This window comes from Pongo pygmaeus, chromosome 7, assembly GCF_028885625.2.
Source record: "Pongo pygmaeus isolate AG05252 chromosome 7, NHGRI_mPonPyg2-v2.0_pri, whole genome shotgun sequence".
Taxonomy (NCBI): Eukaryota; Metazoa; Chordata; class Mammalia; order Primates; family Hominidae; genus Pongo; species Pongo pygmaeus.
In genome coordinates this window covers 91,812,869-91,831,418 of record NC_072380.2, presented here as the reverse complement: position 1 = coordinate 91,831,418, position 18,550 = coordinate 91,812,869, and the positions used below count along the sequence as shown (strand labels likewise).

Genomic DNA, 18,550 nt, shown 5'->3' with positions numbered 1-18,550 from the left:
TTGGTAAGGACAGGTGAATGTTCTATGTGAGATTATTGTTTGGATAACTTTTGGTTGGGGACGTAAGGTGGTGGCAGGATCTCGGTGTGGCTATGCAGATGTAGCGAGTCATCTTAGAGAGAAAACAGCCTGGGAAAGTGAGATGGCCGATGGGAAAGTGAGATGGCCGATCTGACTCCCTCTCCAGTTCCCATAGCAGAAGCTACTGGATGGGAGAACACAGGCTAACACATCCCTTAGGCTCTGGGGTCATTTCTGTTTCTAGTAGACTGCATGGGGCTTTAAGAAAACTAGTCCTGGCCAGGCGCAGTACTCATGCCTCTAATCCCAGCACTTTGGGAGGCTGAGGCGGGTGGATCACCTGAGATCAGGAGTTCAAGACCAGCCTGGCCAACATGGCAAAACCCTGGCTCTACTAAAAACACAAAAACTAGCCAGGCGTTGTGGCAGGCACCTGTAATCCCAGTTACCCAGGAGGCTGAGGCAGGGAGAATTACTTGAACTTGTAAGGCGGTGGTTGCAGTGAGCCGAGATCGCACCGCTAGACTCCAGCCTGGGCAACAGAGTGAGACTCCGTCTCAAAATAAAAAATAAAAAAAAAATTAAAAAAAGTAAATAAAACAAATAGATAAATAAATAAACCTAGTCCTGAAGACCAAGCTTACCTTAACCTTCCTGATGATCAGGCCCGGATTTATTTGCAGTATCAAACTCTTGCCTACTTCCTGTAGGCAGGTCACTGTCTTATTTCAGTATCTGAATCCCTGAAATAGTCCCATGTGCCTTTGTCGTGGTTCTTTTCCAGTACTGCAACCCTGCTTTGCCCCACCTCAATGCTCCCAGGGCCTTGAGGGCAGGCTCTGGATCACAGGCACCGTGGCCATGTACTTGCATTCCACTGGTCTGCTTGCCTATTACAAGAGTTCCATGGCAGCATACTCCATCAAGCTGGGATGACTTCTGATGATGCTATGTTCTAGACTGTAAGATCCATGAGGGCAGAGATTGTGTCTGTCTTATTCAGCATTGTGTTTTCAGGATCTTGCATGGTGCTTAGTACAGGCTAGGTGCTCAATACATTTTTATTTATTTATTTATTCGTTTTTTGCAGCCAATGTCTGCTTTAGTCATCTGTGCTGCCCTGACTAATCCATCTTATCTGGTTCTGGTCATCAAAACCTGACCCGCCTCTGCTGATTGATTCCCAATACTCACATACATAATTTAGTTGAAGCACCATGCTAATTATTATTCATAGAAACACTTAGCACTTTTCATCACTGAAATGTCTTCCAAATTTAGTTACTTAATCAACCACAGATTTGTGTGGAGGTGACTATAAAATCTGATGAGTGATGATAAATCATTGCAAAGTATCATGATAGTTTTTAATAGGAAAGAGATAAATGTGAAGATAATTTCAGATTAACTGTTGTAGGGAAGTCAACTGAGCAGTGTGTGTTGTCTCCCATGGTTCCTCAGATTAGCTATGCACAATGAGTCAGGGACAACTGAGTTCAATCTTGAATCTACCAATTATTACCTGAATATTATGAGCACGTTTACAAACCTAAGTCACCTCAGTTTTCTTGTATGTGAAATGGAAGTAATGATAGTAAGTACATCAGAAAGCTGTGACGATTAAGTGAAATAACACATGGAACACCGAATACTGTGTTTGGCAAATAGTAAAGGCTTAATAAATACCCAATAAAGAAGTAACTCTACAAAACCACAGCTCAAATCAGAAATGTAGAATTTCCTGGAATTTTGAATCAGTGGAAATTTACTTTTTGGTTCAGTATAAAGAGAGAGAAGGCTTTGGAGCCAGAAGGCCTGTGCTTCCTCTTCTCATTAGATGGGAGAATGTGGACAAGTCACTTGATATGACCAGGTTGTACAAATCCTGGATGTGTAGCTCACTTGGAATACAATGGTAATTGAGCTCCTATGGAGTTTGACCTCATATCCTGGCTTCTCAACTTTCTTACCTGTAAAATATGTATATTAATATTTTTCAGGGCTGTAAGAATTGAGGCAATGTTTACAAAGCTCAGTGCATAGTATATGGTAGGTACTTGATAAATAGCTATCATTATTTTGGGAAAATAAAAATGTACATAATGTTTAGTATCATGTGTAAAGTTAGATCTAAAGTTACTTTTAGTGAATGAATATTGAAATATATTATTCCTAATTTGGTTTTGAAACAAAACCATAATGTTTACAGCTATAAATGCCTGGAGAAAATTTCCACTTTATAGAAAATGAAAAATAATCCTCAGATAAAGGACATTTTCCCCCAAGTTCTCATTAGTTTTTTCTTTTCTAAGCTTTTAGAAGTCTGCTTCACGCAAATCTCTCACTCTATTGATGTATAGATTAGCTCTGTTTATTCTATTTTTGATCTTTCTAATGGAAAACTCGTTTCTTTGGTAAAATCCCATTATCTTTTAACTTGATTTCTTTCTTTACATCCGTATTCCTTCCTGAAACCACTATTACCATCTTCCAAACTTTGATCTTCATTTCACTTTCCTTCTTGGTAGGAAGCTGAGGTGATGGGAGAGTTACCTCTGTGGTTACATCAAGTTTTATAAAACTCTGTTCTAACAGACTGGTAAAAGAAATACTCCCGATGGCCTTGAAGAAGTAAACATCCATGTTGTGAGACACCCGATGAGAGGATTATGTAGCAAAGAACTGTGGGCAGCCTCTAGGAACTGAGAGTAACTCCTGGCTGACAGCCTGGAAGAAAATGGGGACCTCAACCCTACAGCTACAAGAAATGGAATTCTGCCAACACCTACGTGAGCTTGGAAGGGCATCTCAAGCTCCTGATGGGAATGCAGCCCAGCCAACATTTAGGTTAAGACCCTGAGCAGAGGACCCAGTTAAGTCAGGCCTGGATGCCTGACCCGTAGAAACTGTGAAATCAACAAGTGGGTATTGCTTTAATCTGCTAAGCTTGTGGTAATTTGCTATACAGCAACAGAAAACTAATATGCATCTCCTTCATTGGATATAGTACACAAGCAAGTCCCTGATTGCCCTCACAATGTGATGTGACAATATTGTTTAATCTTACAGTACTTTTATTACATTATCTATCATAGTATATTGTTGTTGATTATTCATTTGTCTGTTTATTGTGTTTGGTTTAATGATCCTGGGTTATTTATAAACATCTAGGCAAAGAATCAAGACAAGTAAAACAATGCACATTTGCAGAACATCCCCAGAAGGTAAGATGACCACTTGGCTGGCTGGGTGCGGTGGCTCACTCTTGTAATCCTAGCGCTTTGGGAGGCCAAGGTGGGCAGATCACTTGAGGTCAGGAGTTCAAAACCAGCCTGGCCAACATGGTGAAATCCTGTCTACTAAAAATATAAAAAAAATTAGCCAGGCATGGTTGCAGGCGCCTGTAGTCCCAGTTACTCGGGAGGCTGAGGAAGGAGAATCACTTGAACCTGGGAGGCAGAGGTTGCAGTGAGCCAAGATTGCACCACTGCTCTGCAGCCTGGGCAACATAGCAAGACTCTGTCTCAAGACATGTTTCCAGGCATGGGTCCCTCGGCTTCCTGCCTCAGAAGTGCAGCAGGAAGCATCACAGGAAGGTGAAGAGCTTCCCTAAAGAGGACTCTTCCAAGCTGGTCCACCTCACAGCCTTCCTGGGATACAAGGCTGGCATGATCCACATTGTGCGGGAAGTCGACAGGCCAGGATCCAAGGTGAACAAGAAGGAGGTGGTAGAGGCTGTGACCATTGTGGAGACAACCATGGTGGTTGCGGGCATTGTGGGCTATGTGGGAACCCCTCGAGGCCTCTGGACCTTCAAGACCGTCTTCACTGAGCACATCAGTGATGAGTGCATGAGGCATTTCTATAAGAACTGGCATAAATCTAAGAAGAAGGCCTTCACCAAGTACTGCAAGAAATGGTGGGATGAGAATGGCAAGAAGCAGCTGGAGAAGGACTTCAGCAGCATGAAGAAGTACTGCCAAGTCATCCATATCATTACCCACAACCAGATGCGCTTGCCTCCTCTGCACCACAAGAAGGCCCACCTGATGGAGATCCAGGTGAACAGAGGCACTGTGGCTGAGAAGCTGGACTGGGCCCACAAGAGGCTTGAGCAGCAGGTACCTGTGAACCAGGTGTTTGGGCAGGACGAGATGATTGATGTTATTGGGGTGACCAAGAGCAAAGGCTACAAAGGGGTCACCAGTCATTGGCACACCAAGAAGCTGTCCCGCAAGATCCGCTGAGGCCTCTGTAAGGTGGCCTGTATTGGGGCATGGCATCCTGCCCATGTGGCCTTCTCTGGGGCACGCACTGGGCAGAAAGAGTACCATCACTGCACTAAGATCAACAAGAAGATCTATAAGATTGGCCAGAGCTACCTTATTAAGGGTGGCAAACTGATCAAGAACAATGCCTCCACTGACTATGACCTGTCTGTCAAAAGCATCAACCCTCTGGGTGGCTTTGTCCACTATGGTGAAGTGACAAATGACTTTGCCATGCTGAAAGTCTGTGTGGTTGTAACCAAGAAGCGAGTGCTCACCCTCCGCAAGTCCTTGCTGGTGCAGACCAAATGACAGGCTCTGGAGAAGACTGACCTTAAGTTCATTGACACCACCTCCAAGTTTGGCCATGGCTGCTTCCAGACCATGGAGGAGGAGAAAGCATTCGTGGGAGCACTCCAGAAAGGCCAAATTGCAAAGGAAGAAGGAGCTTAATGCCAGGAACAGATTTTGCAGCTGGTGGGGTCTCAATGAAAGTTATTTTCCATTGAAAACAAACATACAAACAAAAAAACCACTTAGCTAGACGACAGCTCCAAGTCTCAGTCTGTTCAATTCAGAATAGCTGGACAATATACCTGGTCAGGTGTCTTTTATCATTGTTCTTAAGTGTATTAAATAAGAAAGAAATATATGCCATTATGTTTATTGTAGGAAATGAGAAAAAAGATAAAAAGCATATTTTAGTGATTTGTAGGGTAAAGAAATGTATGGAGGAAAAAATACTGCTTCATAAGGTTAGTAAATAATTTATTAATTATTTGAAAAATGTTCAGCATTGTCATAAAGTTATTTTAGTAGGAAGGCATATAGGTTTTAGCTTTGTGTAGTAGAAAATATAAAAGAATTGTGATTTCCTCCAAATCAACATCTTCATTCTTTCTACTGAATCTAAGCGCACGAGATTGACCTTCACATAACATTTTTGAAAGCTTGAAATGAAAGAAAAAACTTTTACCTCTACTGTTTAGTATTTTAACTATTCAAATGCTTTTTTTCTCTAGTGCATAAGCTCATCTTTTTTTGGGTTTTCATTTTCATCATTATGGCCTCAATAAATGAACCTATGTCATTGCCATCAAAAGAAAAATAAATTATTACACTACAGAATAAAAGAAGATTATGAATAATTATTTATATAGCCTAAGTCTGTAGGGCAATTAGAAGAGCAATTCAGTTTTATTTTTCCTGTATCCATAAAATTCCTCCTCCGACTCTGCTATTATAGCTGTATGCTTCCAAATATGAAAAATAGAAATAACCTGATTTCAAATGGAGATTGATAGAGAAGAGCTGCTTACAAAACTTAAATATCTCAAATCAAGTGCATTATTCCAGGATACATCTTACTTTCACTCTTTCTCTCCATACCTGTCTCATAATTTAAGCATAAATGAACCTATTGGGAGTTGTAAGCCATTCTGATTTGCGGCCATTTGTTGAGGTGATCTGAAGCTAAACTGAGAAGTAGGCAATGCTTGCATCTAGCGTTGTTTTCAGCCACCTTATTTTGTTCCATTCCACTTGAGGGACTCCCATTGGAGTGAAACACCTAGTTCTCCCTTCCTAAACATTATCCCACTTCAGAGATCTCCTCCATCCCAATTCAAAGTTACCTGTGTCTTGTTTTCTCAGCGTTTTATTAGGTAATAGGCTAGAATTCAAATTAGTCAGTTGGTTCTGAGAAATTAATGTTTTTTTTCCTACTGAAAGATAGCAACTCTTTATTTTATTTTTTATTGTTATTTTTTAATATTATTATTATTATTATTATTATTTTTATACTTTATGTTTTATGGTACATGTGCGCAATGTGCAGGTAAGTTACATATGTATACATGTGCCATGCTGGTGCGCTGCACCCACTAACTCGTTATCTAGCATTAGGTATATCTCCCAATGCTATCCCTCCCCCCTCCCCCACCCCACAACAGTCCCCGAAGTGTGATGTTCCCCTTCCTGTGTCCATGTGTTTTCATTGTTCAATTCCCACCTATGAGTGAGAATATGCAGTGTTTGATTTTTTGTTCTTGCAATAGTTTACGGAGAATGATGATTTCCAATTTCATCCATGTCCCTACAAAGGACACGAACTCATCATTTTTTAAGGCTCCATAGTATTCCATGGTGTATATGTGCCACATTTTCTTAATCCAGTCTATCATTGTTGGACATTTGGGTTGGTTCCAAGTCTTTGCTATTGTGAATAATGCCGCAATAAACATACGTGTGCATGTGTCTTTATAGCAGCATGATTTATAGTCCTTTGGGTATATACCCGGTAATGGGACGGCTGGGGCGAATGGAATTTCTAGTTCTAGATCCCTGAGGAATGGCCACACTGACTTCCACAAGGGTTGAACTAGTTTACAGTCCCACCAACAGTGTCAAAGTGTTCCTATTTCTCCACATCCTCTCCAGCACCTGTTGTTTCCTGACTTTTTAATGATTGCCATTCTAAATGGTGTGAGATGGTATCTCATTGTGGTTTCGATTTGCATTTCTCTGATGGCCAGTGATGGTGAGCATTTTTTCATGTGTTTTTTGGCTGCATAAATGTCTTCTTTTGAGAAGTGTCTGTTCATGTCCTTTGCCCACTTTTTGATGGGGTTGTTTGTTTTTTTCTTGTAAATTTGTTGGAGTTCATTGTAGATTCTGGTTATTAGCCCTTTGTCAGATGAGTAGGTTGAGAAAATTTTCTCCCATTTTGTAGGTTGCCTGTTCACTCTGATGGTAGTTTCCTTTGCTGTGCAGAAGCTCTTTAGTTTAATTAGATCCCATTTGTCAATTTTGGCTTTTGTTGCCATTGCTTTTGGTGTTTTAGACATGAAGTCCTTGCCCATGCCTATGTCCTGAATGGTAATGCCTAGGTTTTCTTCTAGGGTTTTTATGGTTTTAGGTCTAACATGTAAGTCTTTAATCCATCTTGAATTGATTTTTGTATAAGGTGTAAGGAAGGGATCCAGTTTCAGCTTTCTACATATGGCTAGCCAGTTTTCCCAGCACCATTTATTAAATAGGGAATCCTTTCCCCATTTCTTGTTTTTCTCAGGTTTGTCAAAGATCAGATAGTTGTAGATATGTGGCATTATTTCTGACGGCTCTGTTCTGTTCCATTGATCTGTATCTCTGTTTTGGTACCAGTACCATGCTGTTTTGGTTACTGTAGCCTTGTAGTATAGTTTGAAGTCAGGTAGTGTGATGCCTCCAGCTTTGTTCTTTTGGCTTAGGATTGACTTGGCAATGTGGGCTCTTTTTTGGTTCCATATGAACTTTAAAGTAGTTTTTTCCAATTCTGTGAAGAAAGTCATTGGTAGCTTGATGGGGATGGCATTGAATCTGTAAATTACCTTGGGCAGTATGGCCATTTTCACGATATTGATTCTTCCTACCCATGAGCATGGAATGTTCTTCCATTTGTTTGTATCCTCTTTTATTTCCTTAAGCAGTGGTTTGTAGTTCTCCTTGAAGAGGTCCTTCACATCCCTTGTAAGTTGGATTCCTAGGTATTTTATTCTCTTTGAAGCAATTGTGAATGGGAGTTCACTCATGATTTGGCTCTCTGTTTGTCTATTATTGATGTATAAGAATGCTTGTGATTTTTGTACATTGATTTTGTATCCTGAGACTTTGTTGAAGTTGCTTATCAGCTTAAGGAGATTTTGGGCTGAGACAATGGGGCTTTCTAGATATACAATCATGTCATCTGCAAACAGGGACAATTTGACTTCCTCTTTTCCTAATTGAATACCCTTGATTTCCTTCTCCTGCCTAATTGCCCTGGCCAGAACTTCCAACACTATGTTGAATAGCAGTGGTGAGAGAGGGCATCCCTGTCTTGTGCCAGTTTTCAAAGGGAATGCTTCCAGTTTTTGCCCATTCAGTATGATATTGGCTGTGGGTTTGTCATAGATAGCTCTTATTATTTTGAGATACGTCCCATCAATACCTAATTTATTGAGAGTTTTTAGCATGAAGGGTTGTTGAATTTTGTCAAAGGCCTTTTCTGCATCTATTGAGATAATCATGTGGTTTTTGTCTTTGGTTCTGTTTATATGCTGGATTACATTTATTGATTTGCGTATATTGAACCAGCCTTGCATCCCAGGGATGAAGCCCACTTGATCATGGTGGATAAGCTTTTTGATGTGCTGCTGGATTCTGTTTGCCAGTATTTTATTGAGGATTTTTGCATCAATGTTCATCAAGGATATTGGTCTAAAATTCTCTTTTTTGGTTGTGTCTCTGCCAGGCTTTGGTATCAGGATGATGGTGGCCTCATAAAATGAGTTAGGGAGGATTCCCTCTCTTTCTATTGATTGGAATAGTTTCAGAAGGAATGGTATCAGCTCCTCCTTGTACCTCTGGTAGAATTCGGCTGTGAACCCATCTGGTCCTGGACTTTTTTTGGTTGGTAAGCTATTGATTATTGCCACAATTTCAGCTCCTGTTATTGGTCTATTCAGAGATTCAACTTCTTCCTGGTTTAGTCTTGGGAGGGTGTATGTGTTGAGGAATTTATCAGTTTCTTCTAGATTTTCTAGTTTATTTGCATAGAGGTGTTTGTAATATTCTCTGATGGTAGTTTGTATTTCTGTGGGATCAGTGGCGATATCCCCTTTATCATTTTTTATTGCATCTATTTGATTCTTCTCTCTTTTTTTCTTTATTAATCTTGCTAGTGGTCTTTCAATTTTGTTGATCCTTTCAAAAAACCAGCTCCTGGATTCATTTATTTTTTGAAGGGTTTTTTGTGTCTCTATTTCCTTCAGTTCTGCTCTGATTTTAGTTATTTCTTGCCTTCTGCTAGCTTTTGAATGTGTTTGCTCTTGCTTTTCTAGTTCTTTTAATTGTGATGTTAGGGTGTCAATTTTGGATCTTTCCTGCTTTCTCTTGTGGGCATTTAGTGCTATAAATTTCCCTCTACACACTGCTTTGAATGCATCCCAGAGATTCTGGTATGTTGTGTCTTGGTTCTCGTTGGTTTCAAACAACATCTTTATTTATGCCTTCATTTCATTATGTAGCCAGTAGTCATTCAGGAGCAGGTTGTTCAGTTTCCATGTAGTTGAGCGGTTTTGAGTGAGATTCTTAATGCTGAGTTCTAGCTTGATTGCACTGTGATCTGAGAGATAGTTTGTTATAATTTCTGTTCTTTTACATTTATTGAGGAGAGCTTTACTTCCAAGTATGTGGTCAATTTTGGAATAGGTGTGGTGTGGTGCTGAAGAAAACATATATTCTGTTGATTTGGGGTGGAGAGTTCTGTAGATGTCTATTAGGTCCGCTTGGTGCAGAGCCGAGTTCAATTCCTGGGTATCCTTGTTGACTTTCTGTCTTGTTGATCTGTCTAATGTTGACAGTGGGGTGTTAAAGTCTCCCATTATTAATGTGTGGGAGTCTAAGTCTCTTTGTAGGTCACTCAGGACTTGCTTTATGAATCTGGGTGCTCCTGTATTGGGTGCATATATATTTAGGATAGTTAGCTCTTCTCGTTGAATTAATCCCTTTACCATTATGTAATGGCCTTCTTTGTCTCTTTTGATCTTTGTTGGTTTAAAGTCTGTTTTATCAGAGACTAGGATTGCAACCCCTGCCTTTTTTTGTTTTCCATTTGCTTGGTAGATCTTCCTCCATCCTTTTATTTTGAGCCTATGTGTGTCTCTGCACGTGAGATGGGTTCCCTGAATACAGCACACTGATGGGTCTCGAGTCTTTATCCAATTTGCCAGTCTGTGTCTTTTAATTGGAGCATTTAGTCCATTTACATTTAAAGTTAATATTGCTATGTGTGAATTTGATCCTGTCATTATTATGTTAGCTGGTTATTTAGCTCGTTAGTTGATGCAGTTTCTTCCTAGTCTCGATGGTCTTTACATTTTGGCATGATTTTGCAGTGGCTGGTACCGGTTGTACCTTTCCATGTTTAGCGCTTCCTTCAGGAGCTCTTTTAGGGCAGGCCTGGTGGTGACAAAATCTCTCAGCATTTGCTTGTCTGTAAAGTATTTTATTTCTCCTTCACTTTTGAAGCTTAGTTTGGCTGGATATGAAATTCTGGGTTGAAAATTCTTTTCTTTAAGAATGTTGAATATTGGCCCCCACTCTCTTCTGGCTTGTAGGGTTTCTGCCGAGAGATCCGCTGTTAGTCTGATGGGCTTCCCTTTGTGGGTAACCCGACCTTTTTCTCTGGCTGCCCTTAACATTTTTTCCTTCATTTCAACTTTGGTGAATCTGACAATTATGTGTCTTGGAGTTGCTCTTCTCGAGGAGTATCTTTGTGGCGTTCTCTGTATTTCCTGAATCTGAATGTGGGCCTGCCTTGCTAGATTGGGGAAGTTCTCCTGGATAATATCCTGCAGAGTGTTTTCCAACTTGTTTCCATTCTCCCCGTCACTTTCAGGTACACCAATCAGACGTAGATTTGGTCTTTTCACATAGTCCCACATTTCTTGGAGGCTTTGCTCGTTTCTTTTTATTCTTTTTTCTCTAAACTTTCCTTCTCGCTTCATTTCATTCATTTCATCTTCCAGGGCTGATACCCTTTCTTCCATTTGATCGCATCGGCTCCTGAGGCTTCTGCATTCTTCACGTAGTTCTCGAGCCTTGGTTTTTAGCTCCATCAGCTCCTTTAAGCACTTCTCTGTATTGGTTATTCTAGTTATACATTCTTCTAAATTTTTTTCAAAGTTTTCAACTTCTTTGCCTTTGGTTTGAATATCCTCCCGTAGCTCGGAGTAATTTGATCGTCTGAAGCCTTCTTCTCTCAGCTCGTCAAAGTCATTCTCCGTCCAGCTTTGTTCCATTGCTGGTGAGGAACTGCGTTCCTTTGGAGGAGGAGAGGTACTCTGCTTTTTAGAGTTTCCAGTTTTTCTGCTCTGTTTTTTCCCCATCTTTGTGGTTTTATCTACTTTTGGTCTTTGATGATGGTGATGTACAGATGGGTTTTTGGTGTGGATGTCCTTTCTGTTAGTTTTCCTTCTAACAGACAGGACCCTCAGCTGCAGGTCTGTTGGAGTACCTGGCCGGCCCTGTGAGGTGTCAGTCTGCCCCTGCTGGGGGGTGCCTCCCAGTTAGGCTGCTCGGGGGTCAGGGGTCAGGGACCCACTTGAGGAGGCAGTCTGCTCGTTCTCAGATCTCCAGCTGCGTGCTGGGAGAACCACTGCTCTCCTCAAAGCTGTCAGACAGGGACATTTAAGTCTGCGGAGGTTACTGCTGTCTTTTTGTTTGTCTGTGCCCTGCCCCCAGAGGTGGAGCCTACAGAGGCAGGCAGGCCTCCTTGAGCTGTGGTGGGCTCCACCCAGTTCAAGCTTCCTGGCTGCTTTGTTTACCTAAGTGAGCCTGGGCAATGGTGGGCACCTCTCCCCCAGCCTCGCTGCCGACCTGCTGTTTGATCTCAGACTGCTGTGCTGGCAATCAGCGAGACTCCGTGGGCGTAGGACCCTCTGAGCCAGGTGCGGGCTATACTCTCCTGGGGCACCGTTTCCTAAGCCCGTCGGAAAAGCACAGTATTCGGGTGGGAGTGGCCCGATTTTCCAGGTGCCGTCTGTCACCCCTGGAAATGGAACTCCCTGACCCCTTGGGCTTCCTGAGTGAGGCAATGCCTCGCCCCTGCTTCGGCTGGTGCACGGTGCACTCACCCACTGACCTGTGCCCACTCTCTGGCACTCCCTAGTGAGATGAACACGGTACCTCAGATGGAAATGCAGGAATCACCCGTCTTCTGAGTCGCTCATGCTGGGAGCTGTAGACCGGAGCTGTTCCTATTCGGCCATCTTGGCTCCTCCCCGCAACTCTTTATTTTAAATGGGAGTTTAAAGTTTGCAGAGTACGTCCCCAAGCACACCAGTAATCTAGCAAGCATATATTTCATTCCCTATTTTGCAGAGGGAAAAACTGAGAAGTTAAACGACTTCACTAAGGTTAAACAAATAAGAAAGAATCCTGGTCTTTTGATTCTAGCCTTTCCCTTACACTAAGACTGCCCTGGACATGTAATATATTTTCGGCCAATAAGAGACTACTGTAATTTTAGGCACCGTATTAGTCCAGTGGGAGTTGTATTATTGGAAAGTCCTCTTATTAACCTCAAATAATATCACATTATTAATTTTATACTGTGCATATATTGGTTATTCTTACTGAACACTGTGCATGACTGTCACCTGTGGTATTAAAACAAACAAAACAGATGTTTTTTCTTGTTTTAAAGCAAAACTGAAATTAGATGGGGAAAAATTGGTAGTGTAAAAGTCTACTGGTGACTATGATGCCCACCCCTGGTTAAAAATCATTAGTATAGAGGCTGAATAGCACTTACTTTTTGTCTCATCTTGTGGCTTAGGATTAAGTGACAATCTTGTCTTAAACTCAGTCTAACTCAAGCTTGAGCCATCTCCCCCAGTAACCTTTCCCATGCGTGATGTAACATGAATAACATGGAACAGCTGCCTTGCTGTGATCAACTCAGGCATGCACAAAAATGCCCATCCAACACTGGGGCTTCTTCCCAGCATTCCACTATTACCAATGAGAAAATGGGGTTTGGCATATGGATTACTAGAATAATAGAAGAGCTTGAACAAAACTGTTTGGAAGCTACTTATTTTTACAGTTCTAAAACACTGAGCTAATTTAGAAGATCAAGGATTGTTAGGGTCATTAGTGGTGTAAGTTGTGATTGGATGAGACTGAGAATTAATGTAAGATGTACTTTTATTTCCTCTTTTTCCTCTTAATCAAAACATAGCTTTGGTTACCCCTCCCCTCCTCTCCCCTCCTCTTCCTTCTCTTCCCCTTTCCTTCTCTTCCCTTCCCTCCCTCCCTCTTTCTTTCTTTCTTTTTTCTTTCTTTCTTTCTTTTCTTTCTTTCTTTCTTTCTTTCTTTCTTTCTTTCTTTCTTTCTTTCTTTCTTTCTTTCTTTCTTTCTCTTTCTTTCTCTTTCTTCTTTCTTTCTTTCCTTCTTTTCTTTCTTTCTCTTTCTTTCTTCTTTCTTTCTTTCCTTCTTTTCTTTCTTTCTTTCTCTCTCTGTCTCTTTTCTTTTCTTTCATTTTTTTCTTTAGAGACAGGATCTTGCTCTACTGCTCAAGCTGGAATTCAGTGCTGCAGTCACAGCTCACTGCAGCCTCAAACTCCTGGGCTCCAGCAATCTTCCCATCTCAGCCACCCAAGTAGCTGGGACTACAGGTGCATACCATCACACTCAGATAATTAAAAATTTTTAAAAAAATTTCTCACTATGTTGCCCAGGCTGGTCTCAAACTCCTGTCCTCAAGTGACCCTCCTGTCATGGCCTCTGGAAGCACTGAGTTTATGGGCATGAACCACTGCACCTAGCCTGCCACTCCTCTTTGAATAGATGAATGCCACTTATTTCAGAGGATAATAGTATACTAGTGTATCAGTTACCTATAGCAGTGTAACAAATTATAAAAAATGTATTGACTTAACAGTTTTATTTGCTTATTAGTCTATGAGTCAGCAATTACAGCTGAGTTCAGCTGGGACATTCTTCTGACCTTTTTTTCCTGGATTCACTTGGCTGCACTCTTCTGGTGGCCTAATGGGGACTGGATTGTCTAAGATAGCCTCAAGTGAAGTGGTTAGCAGACTGTCAAGTGGTGCTCTGCTTTACTTCAAAGGTTCTATCCAGTAGGTTAATTTAGGCTCATCGCTTTGTGGTCTCAAGGTTTCATTTGGAGTCAAAGAGAGAAAGCCCCAGTGTGCAAATATTTTAAAAATCTTTGCTCATCTTATGCTGCTAATATTTCATTGGCCAGAGTCACTTAAAAGGCCAAACCCAAATTCAAAGCGTAGAGAAAAACCTTCACTTCTTGATGGGAGGAGAGAAAAGGGGTGAGTGTGTAGGAATGGGTGAGATTTAGGTCATCTCTGCAAATGACTTACCACAGATAATAAAAACTGATGGATGGTTATTTAAAACACAGACAAATTCAAGTGACAAATATCCTAAGAATAAAAAATAGCACAGAGAAACAGAATAGAACAGCCTAAAATTAACTAAAACATTTATTCTAAGTATTGAGCAAATACAAATTTAAGTAAACATTTTCTTAATATTGCACACTGCACGTATTGCACATTGCAATATTCAAATCTTGCTTTTTTTTCCAAAATAGTTTTACTCATTGGGGAAGATTATATTAAACATCATTTAAATATTTAAGCTCTGAGGAATACCAGGACATGAATTGTATTAATTTGTGTGAAATGGAGGGTTGCATAAATGGCCAAACATAATTTCTATCCTAGAATATGTTATCACAATTATAAAATATCATATTAAATTATGAGTGAATTGCGTGAGTGAGAAACATGTCACCACGTCAGTGCTCTGACTGTGAAATGAGCAGTATTTACTCTTGAAAACTTCACTCAGGTAATGAGGCACATTAATTCTGAGCAGGGTTTCAGTTATTGCTGTGAATTTAATCTGATCTTTTAATTCTCCTCTGCTTATAAAAAATTCATGGACTAGGGTTTGATGTGTCCCATGTTTCTGGTAAGCACACACCTTGCTTCTAATTTGAGGTGTGTTTAAGAACAAAACAGGCAGGGAAAGTGCTTGATCTTGCTCTGAAGCACAAAGTACATGACCAGAGAGCTCATTACAGTCAGAAAACACCTTATGTGAAATTTTATGGGAGTCTCTGCCTGACTCTACTCTGGTGACAGTCTACTGATTTTAGAATTAAAATACTGCAAAAATTTCTCCTTTCTTCCATTATGCTTCCCAAACTCTCACATTATTCACTTTTGTTCCTCTGATTTGTCTTCCTCTCTCCTGCTTCCTCCATACCTCAAAACTCATTCCAGTTCACCTTATCCAATACTTCCACCCATAGGACACCCATACTTACACTTTAACTAGTCTATGTTATGTTTTTTTTTTTTTTTAAAGTTTGCTGCTAGAAACTTTCCATCTTCAGACTTCTTTTACTCCTTCAGTGGAAATGTTGTTTCTTCAAAAAAATGCCACATATATATATATACACACACACATATTTAACAACATATATGTATATATTTTGCCTTTTGTGATTTATGTGAACTCAGAAAAGCTCAGCATCTGAATGTCTTTTGTATTTCAGTCACCTCCTGCCATTTCTTTACTTGGACATCGTGTTCATGCTACTACTCACATTACACTCTTCATATTTCTTATCTTCCACTAAATCACTGGCACCTTTAAAATCCATGTTGTGTATGAGATACTGAATCAAGGTTCCTCACTCAACAAATTGCCAGTGGCCTTCACTTCTGGTCCTTGTTACTACCCATTATCACCCTCATATCCTGGATTTTGCCATTAACAACCCTGCTCTGTCTCACAGATTGCTAACTTACTTTTATCTGACACTTACCTGTGCTTTCTTTATATGTGCCAAATCTTGTTCCTATCTTCTTCATGAATGGGCATTTTCTCTCTTCTCCTTTGTTTACTTTGGGCAGCTTAGTGCAGTGGAAAGAACAAGAGCAAGGAGATCTGCAGAGGCAAAGGGAGAACTTTATTTTCTATTAAAAAACAAAATGCAGAGCGGGGAGACATAACCATCAGTGTAAAACAAAAGCGACAAATAACAAATGGAGAGTCTGGCTTAAATTGGGAAAGTTCTTGCTCAGGTTCTCAATCTGGTTCATTTATGCAAATTAAGGATTCAAACTTGTTCAGCTCTGATTAGTCTAAGCAGATGAACCCTGATTGGATGGTTTCCAAGCACCCAACCAGAAGTCTTTGTGAGATGTTTCTTTCAAATAGCCATTGAGGGGTTTCCAGCCACAGGCTATCCCAGCTCCCATCACAGAAACTGTTCTGGCTCAGGGGTGCAAAGCAGGATGATTGGGAAGAGCTTCTGTCTCCAAAAATCCAGGTTATGTGACCACTCCCTCCCACCCTGCTTTGGCCATGTGGCTCCACTTTCAAATTTAGAGTATTTCCACAAACCACAAGGAGTTCAACTCATGCGGAGAGTTTGGGGTCTTATTTTAGTTTTATTTCTCAGTCAGAAGGTCTGAATCTTAATCTTTCATTACTACATGTTAGCTGAATGACTTTCACTAGTTTCTTTGGGCCTCAGCTTCCTTTTCTTGTACAATGGGAGCAAAATAACAACCTATTTCAAAACGTGAAGTAAATTCCCAAAGGACTGAGTTGAAGTTCTGGTGAAAATTATTGCACGTAATCTCACCGAAGTTATGGTTTGCTGATATAAGAGCAAAAGAAACATTTTTAACAAAGTATCATAATGAATAGACCACATGCATGCTCAGTCATATTGCAACTGTAAAATGGTGACCAGTTTGTGAGCATGTGGAAAGTTCTAAGAGGTCGGACCAGTGCAGGCTTGGCTAGAGTCTTCTATATGAACCTTAATGAGTAGCAAATGAGTTACTATTTGGAAAAGAGTTGGGCACATACATTTCCTTACCTCAATGCCTTTCTGTAGTGCCATTTCTCAATTTCTCAGTGCAGGGTATCCCATTAGTATCTGTTTTCTTTGCTTTTGTTTTTGGGTCACAGAGTGTTGCTGAGGAAAGTCATTGAATAGGGAAGTAATTTATTCCACTATACATCAATAGTACTTAATTTCAACTGGCCTTTCATGGGTACTGGGTAATCTTTTCTTTCTTCTCTTTTTTGTTTCATAAACCATTCTCCCTGAGTTGTCATCCTTCTCTCTCAAATGTCAGTCTACCCTCCTTCCCCAGTTCATTCGGGCCAACTTAAGTGGTTTAACTGAACTTAGCAGCTTTTCCCAAAGATAGCTACGTTTTCACCATGGATCTCTGTTTTTAATTAACAGTGTATCATCACTTTTTCCTTCCGATTAGATTATAGAGGCAAATTAGAGTTCTTTGCTTGCTTTAAAACATTTTTAAAATTGTGATAAAGTACACATCTTAACCATTGTAAAGTGCAAACATTAGTTTTATTAAGTACATTCACATTGTTGTGCAACCATCATCACCATCTGAAACTCTATACTCATTAAACAATATCAACCCTTCCTCTCCTCCCCTCAGCTCCTAAGAACCACCAGTCTACTTTCTCTATGAATTTGATTGCTCCAGGCCCCTAATAAAAGTAGACTCATGTGGTATTTTTCTTTATGACTGGCCTATTTTACTTCAAATAATGTCCATATGTTCATCCATGTTGTAGCATATGCCCAAATTCCCTCTTTTTATTTTTTATTTTTATCATTTGTTTATTTATTTTGCTTTAAGTTCTGGGATACATGTGCTGAACATGCAGGTTTGTTACATAGCTTTACATGTGCCGTGGTGGTTTGCTGCACCTATCAACCTGTCATCTAGGTTTTAAGCCCCACATGCATTAGGTATTTGTCCTAATGCTCTCCCTCCCCTTGTCCCCCACCTGCTCACAGGCCCCAGTGTGTGATGTTCCCCTCCCTGTGTCCATATGTTCTTATTTTTTGGCTCCCACTTATGAGTGAGAATGTGCAGTGTTTGGTTTTCTGTTCCTGTGTTAGTTTGCTGAGAATGATGGTTTCCAGCGTCATCAATGTTCCTGCAAAGGACATGAACTCATTCTTTTTTATGGCTGCATAATATTCCATGGAGTATATGTGCCACACTTTCTATATCCAGTCTATCATTGATGGGCATTTGAGTTGGTTCCAAGTCTTTGCTATTGTAAATAGTGCTGCAATAAATATATGTGTGCATGTGTCTTTATAGTAGAATGATTTATAATCCTTTGGTATATACCCAGTAATGGGATTGCTGGGTCAAATGCTATTTCTGGTTCTAGATCGTAGAGGGATCGCCACACTATCTTCCACAATGGTTGAACTACTTTGCACTTCCACCAACAGTGTAAAAGTGTTCCTATTTCTCTGCATCCTTGCCAGCATCTGTTGTTTCCTGACTTTTTAATGATTGCCATTCTAACTGGCATGAGATGGTATCTCATTGTGGTTTTGATTTGTATTTCTCTAATGACCAGTGATGATGAGCTTTTTTTCATATGTTTGTTGGCTGCATGTCTTCTTTTGAGAAGTGTCTGTTCATATCTTTGCCCACTTTTTGATGGGGTTTTTTTTTCTTGTAAATTTGTTTAAGTTCCTTGTAGATTCTGGATAGTAGCCCTTTGACAGATGGATAGATTGCAAAAATTTTCTCCCATTCTGTAGGCTGCCTGTTCACACTGATGATATTTTCTTTTGCTGAGCAGAAGCTCTTTAGTTTAAAATTCTTCCTTCT

At 40.4% G+C, this 18,550-nt stretch overlaps 1 pseudogene; it reads left to right on the top strand.

Annotated features, from left to right (window-relative positions):
• Positions 1–3,625: 3,625 nt before the first annotated feature.
• LOC129042099 (large ribosomal subunit protein uL3-like) lies at positions 3,626–4,787 on the top strand (annotated as a pseudogene).
• The last annotated feature ends 13,763 nt before the right edge of the window (positions 4,788–18,550 follow it).